Genomic DNA, 27,875 nt, shown 5'->3' with positions numbered 1-27,875 from the left:
GTATATCCTTGCCTCCTTTGTCAAAGATAAGGTGTCCACAGGTGCATGGATTTATTTCTGGGCTTCCTATTTTGTTCCATCGATCTATATTTCTATCTTTGTGCCAGTACCATACTGTCTTGATGACTGTGGCTTTGTAGTAGAGCCTGAAGTCAGGCAGGTTGATTCCTCCAGTTCCATTTTTCTTTCTCAAGATTACTTTGGCTATTTAAGGTTTTTTTGTATTTCCATACAAATTGTGAAATTATTTTTCTAGTTCTGTGAAGAATACCGTTGGTAGCTTGATAGGGATTGCATTGAATCTATAGGTTGCTTTGGGTAGTATAGTCATTTTGACAATATTGATTCTTCCAATCTATGAACATGGTATATTTCTCCATCTACTTGTGTCCTCTTTGATTTCTTTCACCAGTGTTTTATAGTTTTCTATATATAGGTCTTTTGTTTCTTTAGGTAGATATAATCCTAAGTATTTTATTCTTTTTGTTGCAATGGTGAATGGAATTGTTTACTTAATTTCTCTTTCTGTTTTCTCATTATTAGTGTATAGGAATGCAAGGGATTTCTGTGTATTAATTTTATATCCTGCAACTTTACTATGTTCATTGAATAGCTCTAGTAATTTTCTGGTGGAGTCTTTAGGGTTCTCTATGTAGAGGATCATTTCATCTGCAGACAGTGAGAGTTTTACTTCTTCTTTTCCAATCTGGATTCCTTTTATTTCTTTTTCTGCTCTGATTTCTAAGGCCAAAACTTCCAAAACTATGTTGAATAGTAGTGGTGAGAGTGGGCACCCTTGTCTTGCTCCTGACTTAAGGGGAAATGCTTTCAATTTTTCACCATTGAGGATAATGTTTGCTGTGGGTTTGTCATATATAGCTTTTATTATGTTGAGGTATGTTCTTTCTATTCCTGCTTTCTGGAGGGTTTTTTTTTTTTTATCATAAATGGATGTTGAATTTTGTCAAAGGCTTTCTTTGCATCTATTGAGATAATCATAGGGTTTTTATTTTTCAATTTGTTAATGTGGTGTATTGCATTGATTGATTTGTGGATTTTGAAGAATTCTTTCATCCCTGGGATAAAGCTCACTTGGTCATGATGTATGATCTTTTTAATATGTTGTTGGATTCTGTTTGCTAGAATTTTGTTAAGGATTTTTGCATCTATGCTCATCAGTGATATTGGCCTGTGGTTTTCTTTTTTTGTGGCATCTTTGTCAGGTTTTGGTATTAGGGTGATGGTGGCTTCATAGAATGAGTTTGGAAGTTTACTTTCCTCTGCAATTTTCTGGAAGACTTTGAGTAGGATAGGTGTTAGCTCTTCTCTAAATTTTTGGTATAATTCAGCTCTGAAGCTGTCTGGTCCTGGGCTTTTGTTTGTTGGAAGATTTCTGATTACAGTTTCAATTTCCGTGCTTGTGATGGGTCTGTTAAGATTTTCTATTTCTTCCTGGTTCAGTTTTGGAAAGTTATACTTTTCTAAGAATTTGTCCATTTCTTCCAAGTTGTCCATTTTATTTGCATATAGTTTCTGATAATAGTCTCTTATGATCCTTTGTATTTCTGTATTGTCTGTTGTGATTTTTCTGTTTTTATTTCTAATTTTGTTGATTTGATTTTTCTCCCTTTGTTTCTTGATGAGTCTGGCTAATGGTTGGTCAATTTTATTTATCTTCTCAAGGAACCAGCTTTTGGCTTTGTTGATTTTTGCTATGGTCTCTTTTGTTTCTTTTGCATTTATTTCTGCCCTAATTTTTAAGGTTTCTTTCTTTCTACTAACCCTGGGGTTCTTCTTTTATTCATTTTCTAGTTGCTTTAGGTGTAGAGTTAGGTTATTTATTTGACTTTTTTCTTGTTTCTTGAGGTAAGCCTGTATTGCTATGGACCTTCCCCTTAGCACTGCTTTTACAGTGTCCCATAGGCTTTGGGTTGTTGTGTTTTCATTTTCATTTGTTTCTATTCATATTTTGATTTCTTTTTTGAGTTCTTCTGTGATTTGTTGGTTATTCAGCAGCATGTTGTTCAGCCTCCATTAGTTGGAATTTTTTGTTTTTCTCCTGTAATTGACATCTAATCTTACCTGATTGTGGTCAGAAAAGAAGCTTGGAATGATTTCAGTTTTTTTGAATTTACCAAGGCTAGATTATGGCCCAGGATGTGATCTATCCTGGAGAAGTTTCTGTGTGCACTTGAGAAAAAGGTGAAATTCATTGTTTTAGGGTGAAATGTCCTATAGATATCAGTTAGGTCTAACTGGTCTATTGTATCATTTAAAGTTTGTATTTCCTTGTTAATTTTCTGTTTAGTTGATCTATCCATAGGTGTGAGTGGGGTATTAAAGTCTTCCACTATTATTGTGTTATTGTTAATTTCCCCTTTCATGCTTGTTAGCATTTGTCTTACATATTGTGGTGCTCCTATGTTGGGTGCATATGTATTTATGATTGTTATGTCTTTTTCTTGGATTGATCCTTTGATCATTATGTAGTGTCCATCTTTGTCTCTTTTCACAGCCTTTGTTTTAAAGTTATTTTATCTGATATGAGTATTGCTACTCCTGCTTTCTTTTGGTCTCTATTTGCAAGGACTATCTTTTTAGCCCTTCACTTTCAGTCTGTAAGTGTCCCTTGTTTCGAGGTGGGTCTCTTGTAGACAACATATATAGGGGTCTTGTTTTTATACCCATTCAGCCAGTCTCTGTCTTTTGGTTGGAGCATTCATCCCATTTACATTTAAGGTAACTATTGATAAGTATGATCCCGTTGCCATTTACTTTATTGTTTTGGGTTCGAGTTTATACACTATTTCTGTGTTTCCTGTCTAGAGAAGATCCTTTAGTATTTGTTGAAGAGCTGGTTTGGTGGTGCTGAATTCTCTCAGCTTTTGCTTGTCTGTAAAGCATTTGATTTCTCCTTCATATTTGAATGAGATCCTTGCTGGGTACAGTAATCTGGGCTGTAGGTTATTGTCTTTCATCACTTAAGTATGTCCTGCCATTCCCTTCTGGCCTGGAGAGTTTCTGTTGAAAGATCAGCTGTTATCCTTATGGGAATCCCCTTGTGTGTTATCTGTTGTTTCTCCCTTGCTGCTTTTAATATTTGTTCTTTGTGTTTGATCTTTGTTAATTTGATTAATATGTGTCTTGGGGTGTTTCACCTTGGTTTTATCCTGTTTGGGACTCTCTGGGTTTTTTGGACTTGAGTGATTATTTCCTTCCCCATTTTAGGGAAGTTTTCAACTATTATCTCCTCAAGTATTTTCTCATGGTCTTTCATTTTGTCTTCTTCTGGGACTCCTATGATTCAAATGTTGGGGCGTTTAACATTGTCCCAGAGGTCTTTGAGGTTGTTCTCATTTCGTTTAATTCTTTTTTCTTTTTTCCTCTCTGTTTCATTTATTTCTACCATTCTATCTTCTACCTCACTTATCCTATCTTCTGCCTCCGTTATTCTACTGTTGGTTCCCTCCAGAGTGTTTTTAATCTCATTTATTGCATTATTCATTATATGTTGACTCTTTTTTATTTCTTCTAGGTCCTTGTTAAACCTTTCTTGTACCTTCTCGATCCTTGTCTCCAGGCTATTTATCTGAAACTCCATTTTGTTTTCAAGATTTTGGATCATTTTCACTGTCATTATTTGGAATTCTTTATCAGGTAGATTCCCTATCTCTTCCCTTTTGTTTGGTTTGGTGGGCATTTATTCTGTTCCTTTGCCTGCTGGGTATTTCTCTGCCTTTTCATCTTGTTTATGTTGCTCTGTTTGGGGTGGCCTTTATGTATTCTGGCAGTTGGTGGTTCCTCTTTATTGTGGAGGTTCCTCACTGTGGGTGGGGTTGGACAGGTGGCTTGTCAAGGTCTCCTGGTTAAGGAAGCTTGTGTCAGTGTTCTGGTGGGTGGAGCTGGATTTCTTCTCCCTGGAGTGCAATGAAATGTCCAGTAATGAGTTTTGAGATGTCAGTGGATTTGATGTGACTTTGGGCAGCCTGTATATTGACGCTCAGGGCTATGTTCCTGTGTTACTGGAGAATTTGCGTGGTATGTCTTGCTCTGGAGCTTGTTGGCCCTTGGGTGGTGCTTGGTTTCAGTGTAGGTATGGAGGCATTTGATGAGCTCCTGTTGATTAATGTTCCCTGGATTCAGGAGTTCTCTGGTGTTCTCAAGATTTGGACTTAAGCCTCCTGCCTCTGGTTTTCAGTCTTATTCTTACAGTAGCCTCACGACTTCTCCATCTATACAGCACTGATGATAGAACATCTAGGTTAAAGATGGAAAGTTTCTCCACAGTGAGGGACACCCAGAGAGGTACACAGAGTTACATGGAGAAGAGAAGAGGGAGGAGGGAGATAGAGGTGACCAGGAGGAGAAGAGGGGGAGAGCAAGCTAGCCAGTAATCACTTCCCTATGTGCTCTCCACAGTCTGGATCCCTCAGAGATGTTCATGGAGTTACACAGAGAAGAGGGAGGAAGGAGACAGAGGTGGCTAGGAGGATAAAAGGGGGAATTAGGAGGAGAGAGGCAGATCCAGCCAGTAATCAGTTCCCTAAGTGTTCTCCACAGCCCAGAACACACAAAGAGATTCACAGAGTTTGGTAGAGAAGAGAAGGGGGAGGGGGGAGATAGAGGTGACCTGGTGGAGAAAAAGGAGAGTCAAAAGGGGGAGAGAGCAATCAAGCCAGTAATCTCGCTCCCAAGTAAAAATGGGTACTGAAGATTGGGTTCTTAAAGGTACAAAGTTGATAACAAATACCAAAAAGCAAAGATTAAAAATCTAGAGTAGAAGTTAGATTCTCAAAAGTACAATGTTTAAAAAAAAAAACAGTCACAAAAATTATAAAATATATATATATATGAAGTTTGCTTTAAAACTGGGTCTTTTTTTCAAGGTAATAGTAGGTTATAAAAATGAAAATTAAAGGAGTAAAGGGGGACTTAAAAATAAAAAATAAAATAAAATATTTTTTTAAATTTAAAAAGTGATAATAGTAAAAATATATCTAGGACTTTCTCTGGAACTGTTGCGGACAGTTCATTTTCAGATAGTTCCTTGGGCCAGCTTGTACTTCTCATGGTCTATAGGCCCCTTCCTATGTAGTCGGTGCCAACTACAGGGTTTTAATCTATTGAACCTGTCACTTCCAAGGCGGTTCCCTCTGTTTATTTTAGCTGTTTCTGTTTGCTGGCCTCTTCAGTGTCTAATTTCCGCCCTGACACAAGGGGGCGGAGGTGGTCACTTTTTTTTAGGCTCGCTTGTTCAGGCGTGCTTTGGGGAGGGAGGAACACTGTGAACAAATATCCCTATCCTTGGCGTGTGTTCACAGTGATTCAGCCACACTGGGTTTGCTCCTGCTCATGGCGTGTGTGCTTTCCCAGTCTACACTGCTCAGGCTCTAGGTTGCTCTGTCAGGAACTGTCTGATGCAGGCCCTGGTTTGCATGCCCTTCCCAGGTCTAAGCAGCTCAGGTTCAGGTTCTCGGGCACTCCACAAAGGCGCAGACTTGGTTGGGCCTGCGTTTTGCTCCCGTCCCAGGTCCGAGCAGCTCAGGTGACCGGGTGCTTGGCAAGCACAGTCGCCCCAGGGTGGAGGCTGCGACTTATCCCCTCCCCCGTCCCAGCCTCTCGGTTTTCTGGGTGTCCAACGGGCGCGCCTTCTCAGGTGGGCCGTTTGTCTCTTCTGGGGAGCTGATCTCTGCCTGTGACCTTCCTGGTGGATGGTGACCTTCCAGAGTCCCAGGAAGTCTTGGTTAGCGACAAAGCTTGCTTGCAGTTTGGTAGAGAATGCCTCTCTGGGGCCGCGATTGCCCCCTTCCGGCTCTGGCTGCCCCCATCTGCCTGTCTCCGGCAGGGGATGGGCCGGTCCGCAGCCAGCTAGCTCTGCTCAGTCCTTTGTTCTGTGAGCGGGCCTGGCAGTGTCTTAGGTTAGGGCTTTTCTGGGGATCATGGGATAGCTATCCCACAGTCTGGGTTGCTATCAAGCTAGTTCCCTCAGATTGCCCTTGGGGCATTCACGCAGGGTCCTTACCCTAAGCAGTGCAGCCGGCGCCTCCCTGTCTGGCCCCCACTTGCTAGTGGGGGTGTGAGCGTCTGGGCTGCTGCTCAACTGGGGGTTGCTGTTAGGCACGTAATCTGTGGGTTTAAATTATTTATTTTTCCTCCTGGTTATTTTGCCCTCTGAGATTCCAAGGCTCGCCACAAATCTGCTGGAGAGAGTGTTTCCTGGTGTTTGAAAATTTCTTTCTTTTTTAAGACTCCCTTCCTGGCACAAATCTCCGCCCCTACCTCTTTTGTCTCTCTTTTTATCTTTTATATTTTGTCCTACCTCCTTTTGAAGACAATGGGCTGCCTTTCTTGGTGCCTGATGTCCTCTGCCAGCATTCAGAAGTTGTTTTGTGGAATTTGCTTGGCGTTCAAATGTTCTTTCGATGAATTTGTGGGGGAGAAAGTGGTCTCCCCATCCTATTCCTCTGCCATCTTAGGACCGCCTCTGGAAACTCCATCTTTCTAAGGGACAACAGTGTGCGTTGATCAAGGGAAGTGAGATGACAGGTGAGGCCGCAGTGCCGGGGTCGTGTTTCCAGCTTCATTTGTGCCTCCTTGGAACATTTGCTTTGTGGTGGGCCAGTCACATCCCCGTTATTATGGAGGACCTGAAACACAGTGCAGAGTAGAAGATCAACGAGAATCTATTTTGACCCAATGCACTGCCACAGATGTAAGCCTCTTTTTTTGGACTCTTCATTACTCAGCAAGAGAAGAAGCCGTGCTTATTTGTTTTTCTGTGCACAGAGAAGTGAAGAAAACAGGGGCTCAGCCTGTGAAATTTGAGTTATGCAGTGACTCTGCCAACACCATAGGACCACCATGAATCTTTAACACAGGGGACACATCCCCTAAAATTCATATCAGGCATATGGTGAGGGGATTCCACATACATAATTCTATTTAGCTGTTGAGTGACATTCTAAGAGATGAATCCACTGATTTTACAGGTGAGGAAACTGAAACTTAATGGGCAGTTAAGGCATTGTCCAAGGTCATAGAGACATGTGGTAGGGAACAAAAGGAGTGTTCAAACCATAGAGTCCAAGTACAAAATGGATGCTTGTAACCCCTATGTTGTTGTTCAGTTGCAAAGTCGTGTCTGACTCTTTATGACTCCATGGATGGCAGCATGCCCAGCTTCCCTGTCTTTCACTATCTCCTGGAGTTTGCTCAGACTCATGTCCTTTGAGTTGGTGATGCTATCTAACCATCTTGCCCTCTGCTGCCCTCTTCTCCTTTTGCCTTCAGTCTTTCTCAGCATCAGGGTCTTTTCCAGTGAGTTGGCTGTGCTGCTTTTAAAGCCCCTACTCTTCCTTTTGCAGGCTTAATAGGAGAAACAAATAAACACATCTTTGTAAGAAAGCTTTCTGAGAAATGTGATGTGGTTTAAGAAATGAAAGTTATTGTGTTAGGTCCAGTTCATTGATGTTTTCTGTTAATGTAAAGGGTGCAGTATTCATTAACACTTATTTAAATTATGTAGCACCTGCTCTTTATGAACATATTCTTAAAACAGTCCATTACTCCATAGAGCAGTTCCTATTCTTCTGGTGTGCTGATCCACATATCTTCTACTGCCAAAAATATCCTTTCCTTAGGTAATTTCAAAAGTGCCTTTATCAGTGCCACCCAACCATTTATACCTAAGCAGGAAAAGTTCCCCAAGTGGCTTCATCAGTGAAAGCTTGCTTTTTGTTACTACCTTTTCCAGAGGTATGAATAATAGGTGGCCATGTGGTGGAACAGATTCACTGGCTACTTCTACCTGCCTTACTCTGCCTGGGGGATTCAGAGACCTCTATCCCATGGTTCGGGACTTCCCAGGTGGCTTAGTGGGTAAATAATCTACCTGTAATGCAGGAGATGAAGGAGTTGCGGATTTGATCCCTGGGATGGGGAGATCCCCTGGGAGGAGGGCATGGCAACCCAGTCCAGTATTCATGCCTGGAGGATCCTATGGACAGAGGAGCCTGGAGGGCTACAGTCCATAGGGTTGCAAAGAATCAGATACGACTAGAGTGACTGTGCATGCATGCACATATCTCATAGTTCAATCAGAGTCCTCACTTACAAACCCAGAGAATCCAGGAGATACTATGGAGCTCTAGAGGGATCTACTTCTTCTGACAAACCAAGCCTCTCAGTTTCAGATTGGCACCCCTTCTTGTACCTGTGTCCCTCTTGTGTCCTAAGACACGTCTTAGAATTTCAGAGCAGGACTTGGTTTCCAGAGGGCAGCTAGTGACCTCGATCTGTTTGGACACTCAGACTGTGCCGTATCTGTGCCAAGCAGGTAACCCTGAGGCAGAAGTGCTGCCAACTAGCCCACTTCACACGTGGAGAATTGTGCTTAAAAGGCATAAGATGGCAAACCTCCTCTCTCCATCTCAAAGTGAAGTGTCTTGAACTTTTCCCGTCACTGGTGACTCTCAGCACTTTTTTTTTTTTACCTTGAAGGCAGAGTTATATAGATATATATTCAGTGAGAAAATAGCAAATATTGACAAGTTTCATTTTTTTTGTTTGCTTATGTGTGAATTTTTAATATGAATTCAGAGAATTTAAATATTTATCTCAGTCCAGATTTTTCACTGAATGAGTTTCAGAAATCTAACTTTATGTTTTTTTTTTCCTGTGCAAGATAAGATTTTAGATTTTTTTAAAACAAGACCATTTTTACTGACAGTAAGTATGTTTATAGAATTTTTATATACTATGTTGTGTCTGTTCTAACATTGTTACTCAGTTATCCTGCATACGATTATATGCTTTTAATGTTATCTACGTTGCTTTATATAAATCTGCTATTAAAATATATTCTATTCCCTATGAGCTAATAAAGGACAAGATAATGACAATTTCTTCTTCTTTTTTTTTTTTTTGGTTATGAACTCAGATGATAAGCTAGATAAATAAACTGTATTCATTTTAATAGCACATATTAGTGATGCTCAGGTATGATCAATGGCTCTTTGGAAGTTGCATTCCCAACCCTTGCCTGTTCACTTGTGAGTAGGGGTTTGTTCAGAAGAAATGGAAAACCTGGTGAATATTCTGAGGGAAGTCACACTGAGCTGGAAGGGTACAACTACCATCCCTGAAACAGAAAAATATGTCTTCTAGTGTGACAAAAGGACAGTAGTTCTTTAGGAGTTTAGGAAGGGCAAGGTCTTTTGTCATTAAATAATGACAAGAACTGGGCTTCCCAGGTGGTTCTAGTGGGGAAAAAAAAGAAAATAAAAAAACCCGCCTACCAGTGTAGGAGACAGAAGAGACGTGGGTTTGATCCCCGGGTCAGGAAGATCCCCCGGAGGAGGGCATGGCAACCCACTCCAGTATTCTTGCCTGGAGAATCCCATGGACAGAGGCACCTGACAGGTTGCAGTTCATTAGGTCACGAAGAGTCTGAGACAACGCAAGTGACTTAGCATACACGCAGGCACCATATTGGGTTTCCCTTGTGGCTCAGTTGGTAAAAAATCCACCTGCAATGTGGGAGGCCTGGGTTGGGAAGATCTCCTGGAGAAAGGAAAGGCTACCCACTTCAGTATTCTGGCCTGGAGAATTGCATGGACTGTATAGTCCATGGGATCACAAAGAGTTGGACACGACTGAGTGACTTTCATTTTCTTTCTTTCTAGGCACCAAATCTTCTTTATCCATTCACCTGTCGATGAACGTTTAGGTTGCTTCCATGTCCTGGAAGAGCTGTTTATTTTTAATTGAAATATAATCAACATAGGGTATTAGTTTCAGATATATGTCAGAGTGATTTGATATTTGTTATGTGTTGGGAAATGACCACCGTAGTAAGTCTAGGTAACATCCATCACCATAGAGTTACACAGTTTTTTCTTATGATAAGAACTTTTAAGATCTATTTTCTTAGCACTTTTCAAATATTCAATATAGTATTATTAATTATAGTCACCATGCTCTACATCACATCTCCATGACTTACTGTGTAACTGGAAGTTTGTACTTTTGATCATCTTTACTCATTTTGCCTACCCCAAGTCCTCTGTTTTGGCAACTATCTGTCTGTATCTATAAGTTAATTGTTTTTGTTTCTGTTTTTTATAGATCGGTTGTTATCCTCATATAAGTGAGCATATGGCAAATTGTGTTTCTTTGGCAGACATTGCACTTAGCATAATGTCTTCAAGGTCCATCTGTGTTGTCACAGATGCCAAAATTTCATTCTTTTTTGTAATGATTGAGTAATATTCCATTGTATATCTGCACCAGGTCTTCTTTATCCATGTATCTATCAATGGACAGTTAGGTTGTTTCTGTATCTTTGCAATTATAAATAATACTGCAGTGAATATAAGGGTGCATATATCCTTTTAAGTTAGTGTTTTCCCAGAAGTGGAACTGCTGGATCACATGTTAGTTTTGTTTTTAATTTTAGAAGAACATCTATGCTGTTTATCATAATGTCTGTACCAATTTACATTCTATCAACAGTGCATGAGGGTTCCCTTTTCTCCATATCTTGGCCAACTCTTGTTATTTCTTGTGTAAAACCTAATAATAGCCATTCTAACAGGTTTAAGTTGATGTCTCATTGTGGTTTTGATATGCCTTTTCTTAATGGTTAGTGATGTTGAGCACCTTTTCATATTGACCATCCGTGTGTCATTTTCTTGTGGAAAGGTCCTCTGCCCATTTTTAAATGAAATTGTTTCTTGGCTTTGAGATGTATGAATTCTTCATATATTCTGGATAGTAGCCTCTTGTCAGATATACTATTTGGAAACTTTTTCTCTCATTTGTTAGGTTGCCTTTTCATTTTGTTGATAGGTTCCTTTCCTGTGCAGAAATTTTAGTTTGATGTAGTCACATTTGTTTATTTTTGCCATTGTTGCCTTTGTTTTTGGTGTCAAATCCAAAAAATCATCACTAAGACCTCTGTCAAGGAGCTTATCATCTATATTTTCTTCTGAGAATTTTATGGTTTCACGTCTCACATTCAAGTCTTTAATCCATTTTTAGTTTGTTTTTGTGTATATTGTGAGAGAGGTGTCCACTTTTATTCTTTTGCATGTAACAGTGCAATTTTCCGACCACTTTTTATTGAAGACATTGTCCTTTCCCTATTGTATATTCTTCAGAGCTGGTATTTTTAAACCATCTCTATTCTCTCTGAAATGGTTAAAAGTACCTCATTAAAAGAAACAAAGCGTGGTAAAATAGCTAAATATAATGGCAGTATTTATTGTGCTTTCATGGGCCAGGCTTTATTCTAAGTACATCTCACTTAATTATCACATAAATCCTATGAACCACAGAGAATTAAGTGCCCTGCTAGGACCACAGTGCAAGTAAGAAAGACTTAGACTGTGGCTAAAGAATGGGCCTAATGCTGATAAGTTTTGGGGATGAGAAATGACTATGTCCAGGTGGAGTCGACCTCCTACAACCCGACAGAAGAAACACAGATGTGCCAAGTTCTAGCAGGGAGGTGCCCCACACCAGGGAAGGAGGTCACTTCTGCACCAGAGGCACAGTAATGTGAAATCTGAGATCTGTGAAGAAAAGCCTAGAAATGGGGGACCAAAGGGAGAAGAAGGGAAGGGTCTTAGGAGCCCCTAGAAAGTAGAGTATCTAGACTGGTTAGTAAGGAGCAGAGATGAAAATTGGGAGAAAAGGGCCAATCTGAGGTCTGCATCACAGTGAAAAGAGTTTATTCTGCTGCAAACTTTTTGTAAGCATTGGTCCATTTTCTTTTCTTTTTTAAAATATTTATTTATTTATTTATTTATTTTGGCTGCACCATGCACCATGGCCTGTGGGATCTCAGTTTCCCCAACCAAGGATTGAACCCATGTCCCCTGACATGGATGCGTGGAGTCCTAACCATTGGACTGCCAGGGAAATCCCCATTTTAATTAAGTCTAGTCTGTTTCTCAATATGGCATCAGACGTTTCTCCCTCTTTAGAGTCGTCATTTGAATCATCATATCTTTCAAGAAACTCATTTCCAGGTGGAAACAACAATACTGTAGTTAATACTGCTTTACATGTGAGAAATGAGCAGGTAAAAGTTCTCACTTGGATTCTGTGAAAGAGAGAATAGATCATTGATGAATGTATCATCAGATTAATCTGTCACTAGGTTTTGAAGGCAGTGCTTTTCAACATGTCATATCTCTTCACAGCCTTTTTTAAGATTTTCTCAGAAAAAAGTCTCTGTGAATTGATTATTGATAGTTCAACAAATAATTTGAGAATAATATTGTGTGCAAAAAGAAAAAAAAAAATTCCTTAGGAACAAATCCTGTCTTTCCTGTTTACCAGCTATGTGGTGCTGAGTAAATGTTTTAATGTCTCTGAAATTCAGTTTTCTTCTCTTTGCAATGGGATGATAGTACTTGCCTCATAGAGAAGCTAATGAACTAAGTAAAAATGACACATTTAAAGTGACTAACATAGAGCCTGGCAAATATAAGCAAGTCTGAAATTGTGTATTGTCTTCATCGCCTCTATCATTTGTGTTTCCCCTTAAAGAGACATTTAAGTACCTTTGATAAAAATATGAGGTTTGCGATTTACCTGGGAACTTTCTTACTCAGATCTCACGTCACCATTATAAATGGCAGCATGTAAATTTTATTTGGTCATTGACCTAATGTACGTATTACGGGGTAAATACTTGGACTTGGACTGCTTTGAGGAAGCTTACAGACAGATGTGAGGAAGGGCACAAATGGGTAATCTTAATGCAATGTAAGTGTTATATTCAAGTGTACATAGTCTGGGAGCACAGAAGAAGTCCTTTCCTATAGGCTGGCTGCCTGGGGTAGTGGGCAGGAAAGTGACCTTTGAACCAAGTCTAGATGGATAACTGCTACTACTGCTTAGATGCTCAGTTGTGTCTGACTCTTTGCAACCCCATGTGTTGGAGCCCACCAGGCTTTTCTGTCCATGGGATTTCCCAGGCAAGAATACTGGAGTGGGGTGGCATTTCCTAATTCCAGAGGATCTCCCTGACACAGGAATTGAAGCTACATTTCCTGTTTGTCCTGCATTGGTAGATGGATTCTTTACCACTATCGCCATCTAGGAAGATAGATGACAACTTGGCAGATAAGAGTCAAGAGTACTGCAAGCAGCTCCACCCACTCCCTGGCAGCATATAAAGAATATGGCATTTGCGAGACATGGGAAATGTTAAGTATGAATGGAGCATGAAGGGTAAGATGGGTGAGGCCAGGGGTAGTGAGTTAAGGCCAAAGGCATCATTTGCCATCTTTAAAGGTTTTCCCTGAAATACTGGCACGGAGCAAGAATAAAGTAGGAAATTCAGTTAATGAAATTTGTGTTTTAGAAAGATGATTGAAAGTGGTGCAGAGGATGGACTGGAGGAAGAAAAAGTGGAGGACAGTTGTGTTTTTTTTATATTCAACATCTTTCCTTTACTTATTTGCCAATCATATATTTTTTTGATGAAGTCTATTCATATCTTTTTTCTTTAGTTGTAGTAAAATATACATAATATGAAATTTACCCTCTTAATCATTTTAAGTATAGTTCAGTGGTATTAATATATTCATAAAGCTGTGCAACCGTTATCATCTATCTCTATAATTTTCATCTTGTAAAACTTAAAACTGAAACTCTATGAAAATGAAACAGTAACTGCTTATTCTTTCCTACCTCCAGCCCCTAACTGCCACCATTCTGTTTTGTCTGTATGGTTTTGACCATAGTAAGTTACTTATGCAAAGTATAGGAGGAGTTGTTTAGTATTTGTCTTCTCCTGACTGGCCTATTTCACTTAATATGATGTCATCAAGGTTCATCCATGTTGTAGCGTAAGTCAGAATTTGCTTGTTAATTTAAAGTTGAACAATAGTATGTTGTATGTGTATACCACGTTTTGCTTATTCATTCATCCATTGGTGGACATTTGGGTTGCTTTAGTGTTTTAGCTCTTGTGAACCATGCTGTTACGAACATGGGTTTACAGAGATCTCTTCAAGATGTTGATTTCAATTCTTTTTACAAAATTATTTATTTTTAAAATAACTTTTATTGGAGTATAGCTGCTTTACAATGTTGTGCTAGTTTCTACTAGCACAGGTGTTCAGCAAGGTGAATCAGCTATACGTATACATATGTACCTTCTTTTTTGGATTTCCTCGCAATTTAGGTCACCACAGAGCTTTGAGTAGAGTTCCTTGTGCTATACTGTAGGCCCTCATTAGTTATCTACTTTATACGTAGTATCAATAGTGTATATGTGTGAATCCCAATATCTCAGTTTATCCCATCCCCCACCTTTCCCTCTCGTTCATTTGTTCTCTACATCTGTGTGTCTGTTTCTGCTTTGCAAACAAGATTGTCTAAACCATTTTTTTTTTCAGATTTCATATGTATGCATTAATATAAGATATTGGTTTTTCTCTTTCTCACTTAACTTCACTCTATGGCAGTCTCTAGGTCCATCGACATCGCTCTCAGTTCTTTTAGGTCTATACCCAGATGTAGAATTGCTGGATCATCAGTAGCTCTGTATTTTTGATTTCTTGAGGAACTGCCATACTGTTTTTCACAGTGGCTGTGTTACATTCCCACTAACAGTGCATAAGAGTTCCAATTACTTCACATCCTTGAGAGTACTTGTTATTTTCTGCTTTTATTTTTTGATAGTAGCCATCTTAATGGATGTGAGGAACACTTATATTTTAAGTGAAAGATAATGAGGGCCAAGGTGAGACACAGTCATGAGAGATAGTGGGAAACTCAGGTGGAAGTCTTGTTAAGTGCAAGCATTTGAATTTGTTGACTGAATGTGAGACATGTTTTTTCTTCTTCCAGATTTATTGAGATACCAATCGACATACAGCCCTATAAAAGATTAAGGTGTACAGCATATGATTTGACTTATATACACTATGAAATGATTAATACAATAAATTCGGTAAACCTGTGTCATCTCATTAGTACAAAATAAAACTTTTTTTTTGATGAGCACTCTTAGGATTTGCTCTCTTAACAATTTTCATATATAACATGCAGCGATGTTAATTATATTTATCATATTGCATATTATATCTTAGTACTTATTTATTTTGTAACTGGAAGTTTGCATCTTTTGACCACATTCATCTAATTCCCTCCTCCTCACTCCTGCCTCTGGTAAGCATATATCTGATCTCATTTTCTATGAATTTGTTTATTTTTTAAGTATAATTGACCTGCAACACTATGTTAGTTCCTCATGCACAATAAAGTCATTTGATATTTCTCTGCATTTTCAAATAATCACCATGATAAGTCTACTTACCATCTGTCATCATAAAAAGATATTACCTTGTTATTGACTTTATTTCCCACACTGTACATTCCATCTTCATGACTCATTTATTTTGTAACTGGATGTTCATACCTCTTAAGAGATTGAATTACATGTCCGACTTTAGCATTTCAACAAACGTCCAAATCTGACAAATAATGCCATTATTTGAATCCAGTAGGACAGATAAAGTGATGAGCAGGATTTAAGGGAGACTTTGATGTTCATTAATTTATTGATAAATATTTTCAAAGGAACACACTTTATATTGGAACACAAATATTATCAATTTAAAAACTTCCGTGTTTATAGAACAAAGTTGTACCTTGTGGAAAAATATAAATTGTGATTATACGTTTTCTTGCAAGTATTACTTAGAACAGATTTTGAGATGTCTCATGCAATTACTTTAACAAATTAGCATAGTTGTTGTGTATTTTCCAATTTGCAAGTTTCCTTCATAAAAATTGTATTTAATCTTTTACAGTTTCACCATTCTTTTATTTACTGAATCCAACAAGTACTTTTGGAGCAGCCCCTGAGTATCAGGAACTGCCCTAGGCTCTGAAAACGTCCTTCTGTGACAGAGCATTTATTCTAGCGATAGGCCTTGGAGTTTAAGTGTGTGTACTACAAATTTTTAACTTGAGTTCACAGAAAGGTTTCAGGACAGAGAGGTGTCTATGATCTTGGTAAAATTTACATAAAATATTTTAAGAGGAGATTTTTTTATCAAATTTTCAAAGCAATGATCCTAAACTGTTTAAAAGCCACGATCTTCAAGAAATAGAGCCTCACAGAAATTGATTGACCTGCCCAAGATCCCAGGAGTCAGGAGACAACCTGGGTCTTTGAGTTCTGTTTAATGTACCCTCTAGTGCCACGCCGCTTCTCACTATCCATTTTGTCATGTCCTTCTTCTCTAAAGAATGATCCGTTTTCCTAAGATTTTATAGATCATTTGGTATTCTTACTGTAAATGTCACTTCATAACAGGATGTGACAACTAGCAAATTTTATACTTTGGCTAGTTTGGCTTTAATTTCTTTTAACTCTTAAAACACTGACGCATCCAATCCTGGTGATTCTAAAGGCACTTTATGAAGACACTGTTCTTGCATCTTTGTTGCATGGTAGGGGTCCTAAAGAAACCCCAGTGGCATTTCTTTGGTTGTTTTGAGGAAGTAGAAATGTGTGCCATTGCTGAGACGACTGTTAGCTCTCTTTTTGTAGGACACAGACTAGTGCCTTCAAAATGGCCTTCTTGATATCCTGCAGTAGGAAGCATTGAGCTCTATGGTGAAACAGCCTTTATATTTCCATGCTACCATCTGACCTTTGGGTCAGGGCATTGCAATCAATTTAGAAGTGCAGCAAGTGGAACCACAGGGCTGATGAGCTCTCACAGTATGGTGAGAGAGACTGCCTGGGACCAATGGGCATGGAAGCTCTGTTGATTTTTTTAGGTACCTTTACCACATGTTCCTAAACTGCTGGGCTCGGAATTAAGTCAGTTAACAGAGATGATATCAGAGGACAAGAAGACAGCCCATATATTAAAAGCTGAAGTAAAATTTTCACACACTTTAAAAATAAATCATTTTTTTCTTGGAAACCTAAGTAGAGAAATTTGCTTCTAGGTTACTTACTATTCTAGCAATGAACGGAAATTAGGCAGACGTGTTTAGCAGGAATAAGCTTTATAGTTTATCGTTGGCTTGGCAGAATGTCAATGAAAATGCACCTGAATAGCCCCAGCCTTCTTGAACTAGGTCTAAAGCCAAATACAACTTTGTTTAAGAATAAAGAATCTCTAATTCACTTACTGAGCTCTCAAAAGTTTTGCTACTCTAATGATCAAGCATTGAAGCAATAATATTGAATCAGAGCAACAAAAGATGATTTTATATCAGGCTTTTGGGGTTGCTTATTGAAACTCTTAATAAGCTTATTGGGCTTCAGTGTGTGTGTGTTTCCTTTGATTTAGGCTTAATTTTCCCAGATTTAAAGGAATAATTTTGTTAATAGATAATATGTTTGGTCAACATGGTCAAACTGATCTGTGGCCTTTTCTTAGATTCCCATCTTTCGAATTTAATTAGAAATCCAGGAGGTATACATTGGCTGTTTATTTATTTTTTTTCCTTGCCTAATTTAACTCCTTATAGTATCTTCTAAAAGGCAGAAAGGACTATTGAGTAGGCACTGACATATTTATCCATCTGGTAAAATACATTTTTAGCACCTAAAGTATTTGTTAGCACCTATTATGTGCCTGTGTGCATGTGCCTGTGTGCTGGGCTACTTTCCAGTGATTGGAAATTTAGGTAGGCAAATTGTGATCCAGGTTTATCAAGATGATTATAATTTGGTTGGGGAAGTTGATGATCAAGGGGTAATTAGCATATGAAGCAGAATGGAAGTATCATTAAATTGAGAAGAATGAAACAGTCCTCTGTGATACAAGGCACCTGGGAATCTTAATGGAAGGAAGGCCTGTATAATACCAAAGGGAGAATGACCACAGTTCTATCAGTCATAATTCTCTATTTTCCTAGCTGTGCTTTTATTATACTTCCCAAAAGAATCAGCACTATTTCATGTAAAGAGGATATTTTAATGCTTAAATCTCAGCCAATGCAAGAAAGGCATTATCTATTCTATACTACCCCTCAGTATTTGTGATGTTTTCTCATTATTGCTATGTCTGTCTGTGTGTTAGTTGCTCAGTTTTTTCCGACTCTTCCGACTCTTCGCGACCCAATGGACTGTAGCCTGCCAGGCTCCTCTGTCCATGCAGTTCTCCAGGCAGGAATACTGGAGTGGGTTGCCATCCTTTCTCCTTTCTCCAGGGGATCTTCCTGACCCAGGGATTGAACCTGGGTTTCCTGCATTGCAGGAAGTTTCTTTACCACTGTGTCACCTGGGAAGCATCATTATTGGTATAGTTTCTTCTAATGATTTTCTTATAAAGTTTTCTGTCTTTAGGTACAGTACTAATGTATTACTGGGCCTGGCCTTTTGAGGAAGAAATTCATAAAATCAACGGTGCATTAAGTCTGCATCATCTGATATTCGAGTTTTGAAATTTACTAACCCATATTAAGACATACTATAAGTGTAAAAGCCACACTGTCATTCAAAGCCTTGGTACCTCCCTCCCCAGAAAGGACGCAGAACTTCTTCATTTTTATGTTGAATTCAGTTTGAAATGATAGTACTTTTATATATTGGTTGAAATAAAATATATTACTAAAATTGATTTCACCAGTGTCTTTTTCCTTTCTTTAACATGGCTATCAGAAAATTTAAAATTACATAGGTGACTCTCATTATATTTCTATTGTAGAGTGCATAAGGAAATGTTGTTGTAAGGATTAAATATATAAGAGAACTAACCCGGTTAAGGAAGCTGAATCCAAGTGTGAGCTCTAGACTGCCATCCAGACAGCAGATTTGTCTGAACTCTGACATTAACTCTCCAGGTGGTCATTCACTTTCCTTGTCTGGGCTAAGATTTTCTTATCTGAAGAATGTGGAAAAAATTCAAAAGTGGCTCATCTCTAAGTTCTTTCTCATATTAAGCCCAGCTATTTGGTGGCCTTCAGAAGTATGGGTGAATCTTATTTGTAACCCTTCCAGTCTCCCCTCAAAGCCTATTAGATGAAGTAATCTTCATCATTCCAATCCTTCATTTATTTAAGAGAGGTTAAATTTGTAATTACTGTAATTTGGAGCTTCTTCGAGCAGCCTGAGGCTGGAACACAGCATCTTTCAATCTGTTCAGTGCTGAGTGAAGCAATTGCACATGTTGTGATTTATAAGGCTCTGACAAAGATATTTTGCAAGGAAATTTCCAGCACTCTTTGAAAAAATTCCAGATATGTCTGAAAAATAAGGCATTTTTAGTCCCAGTAGTTTTTGTGATGTCATTTCAAATAGGTTAACTCAGTTAAAAAATCTTTATTTTTAAAATTAGTATTGGACAATCTATTTCTAACATACTCCATAGTTAGCTTTTAAAAGTTAATTTAAGAACTGTTTTGATATTAGAAGTGTGATAGTAATTGTTCACTATCAAATTGTAGCACATGCAGAGCACTTTATACATAGAAAGTAAGACTTGAACCCCATCTAATTTTTCATGTACATATATTTGACTGTAATATTAAATATAGGATATATATTGTATTTTGAGATTTTTCAGCCAGTATTCTACTTTGGGATATATGGATAATTTAGAACATTGTATTTTTATAATATATATATGTATGTGTATATATATATATATTTCCACAATGATTCATTTAGAGTCATTTCTTGACAAATGCCAGTCAATGGACATGCATATTTTAAGACTTTTCATATTTAGTATAAACTTTCTTTACAGAAAGTTTGTGTTTTCAGTTTATGTTTCCATTATCGGGAAATGTTCCATTGTCAGTTTATGTTTCCATTATCAGGGTACGAGATTGCCTGTTCCCTGAAACCTTAGCAGTATTCAAGTTAAGATTTTAAGCCTTGTTTAGATTGATGGGTGAAAAATTGTGTTTCTTTTTTGTTTTGTTTTGTATTTCTTAGATTGCTTGGAGAATCAAATTGTTTAACAAACATATTGGCAATTCCTAATTCTTCTTTGGTGATAGCTTATTCCTGGGAGTTATTTAGTCTATTTACTTACTTATTTGAGGTGGTTTTCATTTTTGATCAGTGAGCTGTTTGGAATCATATGGACTCATTAAGATCTTTACTTCATGCTTTGGCATCAAGCCTGGTGTAGTCAGACAGCCCTTCTTAGCCATCTAGTCCCTATCAGTTCACTGTACCAACACACACACACACACACACCCACCCACACACACACACACACCACACCATACCATACCACAAATGATATGTGGGGTAGAGGTAAGGTATAGAAATAAGCTAATCAATCACCAATATTGTATTTCTGGAAAAGAGCAAGGCCTCTCATTGAGACAATTTTTACAAGTATGGTAAGAAAATTATCATTATTTTCATAATGATTTTACCTTTTGCTACGAAAAAAAAAAAAAAAAGAATGTGCTAAGCACACAGTTTTCAAATCTCTTCCTAGGCAAAAAAGCTTCTACTCCCAAGCAAAAAAAAAAAAAAAAAATGTGGAAATCATTCATATTATTCCATGGCTTTTCAATTTTGAATTTGTTTTCTTTAATGACAGTGTTTCTCTGACCTAGATATCTGTCTCTTATGATATTTCTGTTTATGCACTGAGCAGATTAGTGATTTTAAAAAGCCACTTTTCATAGCAGCAAGTGAATAACATAAGACTCCTCTGTAAATATCAACTCAACTTTGTGGTGTCCCTTTTTGGGCATTCGATGGTGTGCATGGTCCTGAAAGACTTGATAAAAATTAATACAAGCAGTTGAAGTTACATAAATGCTATCTCCTTATACAGAATTCAGAGTTTTAGGCTTAAGCCCTTGCCAAGCAAAGGATGTTGCCCACTGTTCAGTTCTACAGAGATCAAGTCATTAGCCCCTGTAGCCATTGTCCAAAAGTACACCCCTGAAAAAAATTAAGGCTGAAGAACAGGATGAGGTACTCTGTGCTGTGGCAAAACTGACCTTCTAGATGGTTAGACATCTCAGGAAGAATTTTAATGAAACCAAATTCTTGCATCTTCCAATACACGGGGAAATAATAGCACTAAAACCATTAACTGAGATAGCTTTTCCTTCTGACTAGCAATAACCTTTTTATTAAGACATGTGCTTGACTACATGTATTCCCTATCCAAATCCAAAGTGTATACTGGCTGCTCCATTTACTTCTTCAGAGTAGTTCCTCAGAGCTGCTCTAGGCTGTGTAGTCCTCTGTAAGACCCTGAATAAAACTCAGATGGCAACCCACTCCAGTATTCTTGCCTAGAGAATCCTGTGGACAGAGACGCCTGGCGGGCTGCTGTCCATAGGGTCGTGCAGAGTCGGACACGACTGAAGTGACTTAGCTTGCGTGCATGCATTGGAGAAGGAAATGGCAACCTACTCCAGAATTCTTGCCTGGAGAATCACAGAAAGAGGAGCCTGTTGGCCTGCTGTCTACGAGGTTGCACAGAGTAAGACACGACTGAAGTGACTTAGCAGCAGCAGCAGCAGCAGCAGCACAGCTGAAAAAATATTCAGCATTTTAAATATAAATATGCTTTAGAAAGCTAAGCAGACTACGAGGTAAAATATATATTACTAAAAGCTAAATATTCACATTCCTTGATTCCAATTATGGGCTTCAGTTACCCTTGCATTTTGGAGGTTAGTGAGGTCATCTGTGTCCTACACAACTTTAAGGGGAGCTATTTTCATGGACTTACTTTAGCCCATTATGGCATTCAGCGTAGTTGATCTCCAGGGAAATAATTTTTAACTGTGTTTGAAAGGATGAATATAGAGATTATTAACTCTTCCTCAAAGAAATTAGAAACGATGTTTCTGTCAAATCAGATAATTTTCTCCCTGTGCATTAAAGAATAATATGAGGAAAGCATTAGCTACATCACTGTACTTAAATCTTGCTTGGATATTGGCACTTCCTTATTCAAATTTTTCAGTGGTTTTTCAGCTCAGAATTTAAAATTAATTCCATATGCCAGCATTGAGTCTCTCCATCAGGTTGAACTTGAGCTGATGCAGCTAATGTGCTGCTTTGGAGCTCATAAGTCTGGGCGGGGGGTGGGGACGGGGTTTACAATCTCTTTTTGATACAAGATTTTGGAAAGAAGCAGACTGACAGTGCCTTCAGCCCAGCAACTGTGCCACCTACACTGAGAATGACTGAAAGAGGGCTTTCAGAGGAGAGACACAGTCAAAAGAAGGAGAAAGGAACAGTCAGGAGGTAGAAGGAAGGAAGGAAGGAAGAAAGGGAGGAAGGAAGGGAACCAAGATATTTACAGATTGTACTCAGACTTTAGGCTCAGACACTAGGTTTGTGGAAGCAATATGTGCTGGACTCTGTTTGTTGTCCATTCCAATATCTATCATCAACTTCAGTCTTTTGGGTAGGCTTCTATTATAATACCTTGGAAAGATTTTTCTCAACTTTCATTACAGTAGGGTTTGCCATATGATCATGGCATTTGGTAAATGAAAATATGTATTACTGCCTTCTCCCGATGCTTTCCTTCTTGCTTCAAATACTGACACGGTATATAGAGTTTCAGTTGTTCAGGGGTCATCTTCTGAACATGAAGAAGAGACGATGCCATGCCCAGTCTCCCCTGAGTTTTTGCCTACCACCAGACTTCAGGTCACATGGGAAAAAGACAAACCCTGATCTGGAGTCAGAGTTTCTGTTGCATGCATCCAAATGCATTCCTAATTAGTAAACTTTTTCCATCTCAGATTACAGTGGCATTTGCCTTCTGTTCTCTAATAATCTCATTCCCAATATTTAAAGAGAAAAAAAATGTATATAGAATCAAAGTTCCATTCCAACACTTCTTGAAATCTGAAATTTTCATCCTTCTTAGCCAGGATGATCCCCACATATGAGGGGATCTGTTTAGCAGTTGCTTGTTGAATGGATGTGAAGGATAGGAAAACCCTATAAAAATGTAGTAATGGAAACCTGTTCGAGTTCTCTAACTTGGCTGTTCCATAATGCAAAGCAACATTCTACCCTAAGATCAGCACCCATATCTACTTATACAAGCCGTTGTCTTCCTTCTTAGTGTTGTGGGGATCCATTTCTGTATTTGGCTGCCTTTTCTGATGGGAAAAAATGAGGTCTGAGTTTCTTATGGTATAGTATGAACTTTGACTACATTTTTAAAAAGTACAAAATAACTGAGAAATACATTGACCAGATGAGGATTTACGTGGAACTCAGTCACAATGCCCTCATGTCTGCTTGGAGACAGAAAGGTTTGATAGTTGAGGGAGAGGTCATTAAAGCCAAACAGAATTGATTTGAAACGCATAGTTGTCATCGTCATTGTCATTACCGGCTATGCGAGGTTGAGAAGCAGTTAACTTCTCTAAGCATTCCTTTCTTTGTAAAATAAAGGTAAAAATGCCTATTTCATAGAGTGGCTGGAACTAAATTAAGCCATATGTACATAATATGTTTGGCATATAGTAAAGAATTAGTAAATGATAGCTTTTATATTAATGGCTGGAGTTATCCTGCAATGGTTGGAAGATATGATTGTGTCAGAACAAAATAAGAAATCTAATAAGTCAAAAGTGAAAGTCACTTAGTTCGGTCCGACTCTTTGTGACCCCATGGACTGAATTCTCCAGGCCAGAATACTGGAGTGGGTAGCCTTTCCCTTCCTCAGGGGATCTTCCCAACCTAGGGATTGAACCCAGTCTCCTGCATTGCAGGCAGATTCTTTACCAGCTGAGCCACAAGGGAAGCCCAAGAAGACTGGGAGTGGGTAGACTATCCCTTCTCCAGGGGATCTTCCTGACCCAGGAATCGAACCAGGGTCTCCTGCATCACAGGCAGATTCTTTACCAACTGAGCTATCAGGGAAGTTAGCTTGCACCTCTCTCTCTCTCTCTCTGTATTTTTTAGAAAAATAGTTCTAGTTTACAATACACTTTTGTCTTCCTTGAGATGCTTCTGATTAGTTACTCTGATCCATTAAAATCTATCACTACAGAATTGCCTGTGATCTCTGTGTGCCTTGCGTATTGTCTACTGGAACCTCCAAAGATGACCAGCTTCAGAGAGTTCATTATGTATAATTAATAGAGAGTTTTTAAAATTGCATAAATACAATTAAAGACATCTTCTAGTCCAGTAGTTAGATGTTGTTGAGACTGTTCTGCTTTTTGGATTGATTTTCTCTCACTTTGAGGGTTCCCAGGAACCCTGCAGTGAAGATGATAACCTTCACCTAAGACTCTACAAAATGATTAATTACTGTTCATGTGTAATGAGCTAATTAAAACTTTGGGGGCATTCTGGCACTTCTAATGGCTTATCTAATTATCTGAAGGAGGCTTTTACCATCTCAAGAGGTATTACAACTGGCCTTTGTGAACTAAGGAACCACCTCAAAAACAATAGAGCATCTCCCATGTTGAACAACTCCTCTGATGAATGTTCCCTCTGAAAAAACAGCCCTCAGATATAAATCCTGCGTTGAAATCACAGGGGAACTCTGACACAGTTTCTAATATACTAGTTACTCTTTCTTGATTGTCATGGGCATTTTCAGAGATCAGAACAGAAACAGAACAGCTTTTTACTCAAATCCTTGCCTTAAGGTTGATTTTTCTCTGGAAAGAAAGATGTCTCTGGGAGGGTGGCCAAAGGTGTCCCTTAGAAAAAGATTACAAGAGCGCCTCATCTAGTGAGATAGAATGAGGCTGTTTGGCTCTGCCAGACCTTTGCTTGTTTCTTTAATCAGGAAGTATCATGGAAAATGAAAGTGGCAGTAATGTTAACAATAATTATAACTGAGTTCAATGAATGGTGGCAGTAGGGAGGGTGTTCAAGAAACAGACATGGTACAGATGATTTATGCAAACTTTCAGGTCACAGCTTATGTAGCTCTGGGTTTTATGACTTATATCCAAGCAAGAGGAACAGTCTGTGCCTATGTGACCCGTGTTTTAGGTAAAACATGTAGATGAAAGTCTAATAAGTGAAAGGAAGCTAAAAGGAAATTCAGACATACCCCAGAAAGAAAATTTGATCTATACCGAAACCTTGCTCTAGAAAACAAGAAAGCTATTTTCTACTTTAATAGAGAATATTGTCAAGATTTTATTTTCTGTTGGAGTTAAGCAACTTTTTCCTTTAAAAGAACTAACAGTAGTCATTTTAATATACATTTAAGGCGAGACAATAATAATACAGGTTTGTGCTATCAAAAACAAGTACTGATCAAATTACCTTTAGGTGTTGTGAGATGCAGTCATGAAACTGCATCTGGCTGAAGGGAGAGGAAAAATTTTAAGGTGGAATTTGAGTGGGACCATGTAGGTTTTAGGGGGACAGGGGCAGGGAGGATCAAAATGAATATAAAAGAAATAAATGGAAGGTAATTTTGCAAAAATAGGTTTGTACAAGAACCAAGAAGCTTTAGAATACAGTTTTCAGGGTTCTGAGCTCAACTCATCATATGTGCGGGGACATCATATGTGCGGGGACTTCTTGAAAGCTTTTAAGCAGGGAATTAGTAACATGATTAGAAGTAGGCTGTATTTTAAATAAAGGTAGAAATTAATTCTTGAAGTTTAGGAAACTCCTGACAATAACCTGATTTAAAACTGTAAGTTATTATATAGGTATTCAAATATTACTTTTTAAGAATCTGAATGTGGATCTCCACCTATGTGAAGAAGCCAGTTTCATTTTCCCAGCCACATTCATTATCCCTTAAACATTTCCAAGTATCCATCCTGGCAGACCTGTCCCATTTAAATATACAGTTTTATCAGACCTCTTTAATGCCACATTATTTTAGGTAAAATTGTTTCGACTGAGTGCACACATCTATTAGTGTTGAGTCATATTGGATAATGAAGCACTGTTATTCCCATGGACCCGTGTTAGGTGGACCAGGGATTTTAATTAAATATCTGAATGGGTGTTGTACAGTAGACGCTGTCTAGAAAGCATCTGTCAGGGTTAATATTTTACAAGTTGGCTATGCCTCTTTCAACCTTTAATTATAATATTCTAAGTCTTTATTCTTAGTCACTGCTAATAATTTCAAGGTAATACAGATAGAAATTACTTGATTATCCAAGTGGCTGCACATATCAAAGAAATAGAAAGTAATTTCACATCTATACGTATTTTATAAGTAAGCATTACTAACATGGTATTGTATTTTTAAAAAAATTATCACTTTTTTTCTAAGAGGAATTGAAAAGCACATGATATCCTATGTTTGGAAGTGTGTCTCCTATGTTTGGAAGTGTGTAATGCCTGGCACATACGTGTAGGTGTGTGTATGTCAGTCTTGTCCGACTCTTTGCAACCCTATGGACTGTAGCCCGCCAGGCTCCTCTGCCCAGGGAATTTTCCAGGCACGCACACTGGAGTGGGTTGCCATTTCCTTCTCCAGTTGATCCTTCCAACCCAGGGACTGAACCCACAAAGAATTGCAGGCAAATTCTTTACCACTGCACCACTTGGGAAACCTGTTGACATGTATGTAACTAAAGTCAATTCTCAATAATAGCAGTGAGAGTGCTCCTGCATCAAATAAATAAACAAACTTCTTGATCAATGCCATTTCTTCAGCTTTAGTCAGACACTGAGCTCTAGTCCTTATTCATTTCTCACTGTATGCTGCTTGACCACCTCAAGTCCATTTAAGCATATGACCTTGCCATGTTCTTCCCTCCATGTAGACTTTGGCCATCTCTGTGGATGGAGCACTCAGAAAAGATTTACTTTGGCCTTTAATTTTCAGGAGCACCAAACAAACACACCAATAGTCTTGCCTTGTGCAAGTCCACCCTTGGGCCCCACCTTCATATGTGCTATTCAAGAGTGAATAGATTGCTATTCCTGGATGGGAGAGGTAGACATCTATGACCCCAGCATTGACATATAATCACACTAATACTGACTCTGGTCTTGGGAGGTGAATAACTGGACTATTTTGACTCTCATCTCATTTGACTCTTTCCTATTTCCAACCACTGTCTTGAAGTAAAATATTAATTTTATGCTTCTACTTAAGAAATAGATTGGGCTTCCCTGGTAGCTCAACTGGTAAAGAATCCACCTGAAATGCAGGAGACCCTGGTTTGATTCCTGGGTCAGGAAGTCCCCTGAAAAAGGGAATGGTTTACTGTTCTGTTGATGGATCTGAAAACTCCATTCATTTATGGACTAGCAATCTAAAGTTATATCTGTCTCTAAGGAAGAGAGCTAAACATGTATTTTTAGAATATCAAATAAAACTTTGATACTCTAGAAAGATTAAAATATTTCAAAATAAAAAGAATTTTTCCTTCTTTGACCTCCTCTTGGTTACTGATTTTTTTCTCATGCTGCTGCAGCTGTTTTTTTCTTGTGTTGCTGTGTTGTTTCATAAATGCAGTGGAGAGAACAGCTAGATCTCTGTTCTTCCTAAGAGTAGAAAATTCTCATTATGAATATTCTCAATATTCAGAATTTGAAGTCTATATTCCCATTGAATTGGACTAATGCTAGTTTAAACAGAACTGAAGCATGTTGAAATCACTTTTGACACTGGCAGTTCTTCAGTTCTAGGAGGACTCTCCTATAGTTCTTATTTCACAAATGAAAGAAAAAGAGTCATTTAATACATTTCGTAGATGGTAACAGCACATTGTATGTTAGCTCTGATACCCCTTTCTTTGAAGTTTGGAGACTACATTGACTTGCAATGGAGAATAAAATTTCAGTCATATTAACAGAATCATCTTTTATTCTTCAAGACCTAAGTCCCTGTAGTTCCCAGGATGAGTGATGCTTCTTTGATGCTGTTTAGTCACTAAGTCATATCTGACTCTTTTTTGACCCCATGGATTGTAGCCTATCAGGCTCCTCC

The 27,875-nt window shown here is 38.4% G+C and overlaps 1 protein-coding gene and 1 non-coding gene across 8 annotated transcripts in view; one reads left to right on the top strand and one right to left on the bottom strand.

Moving 5' to 3' along the window:
* The window catches only part of NRG3 (neuregulin 3), a 1,193,959-nt gene that overhangs the window by 142,441 nt on the left and 1,023,643 nt on the right, over window positions 1-27,875 (top strand). The gene's annotated exons all lie outside the window — the stretch shown is intronic.
* TRNAH-GUG lies at window positions 23,791-23,863 on the bottom strand. The gene has a single exon. It is a non-coding gene; the product is annotated as a tRNA-His (tRNA).

Source organism: Cervus canadensis, chromosome 8 (genome assembly GCF_019320065.1).
Source record: "Cervus canadensis isolate Bull #8, Minnesota chromosome 8, ASM1932006v1, whole genome shotgun sequence".
NCBI classification, from domain to species: domain Eukaryota; kingdom Metazoa; phylum Chordata; class Mammalia; order Artiodactyla; family Cervidae; genus Cervus; species Cervus canadensis.
Note: the sequence above shows the minus strand (reverse complement) of the source record. Positions and strands in the feature narration are given on the sequence as shown.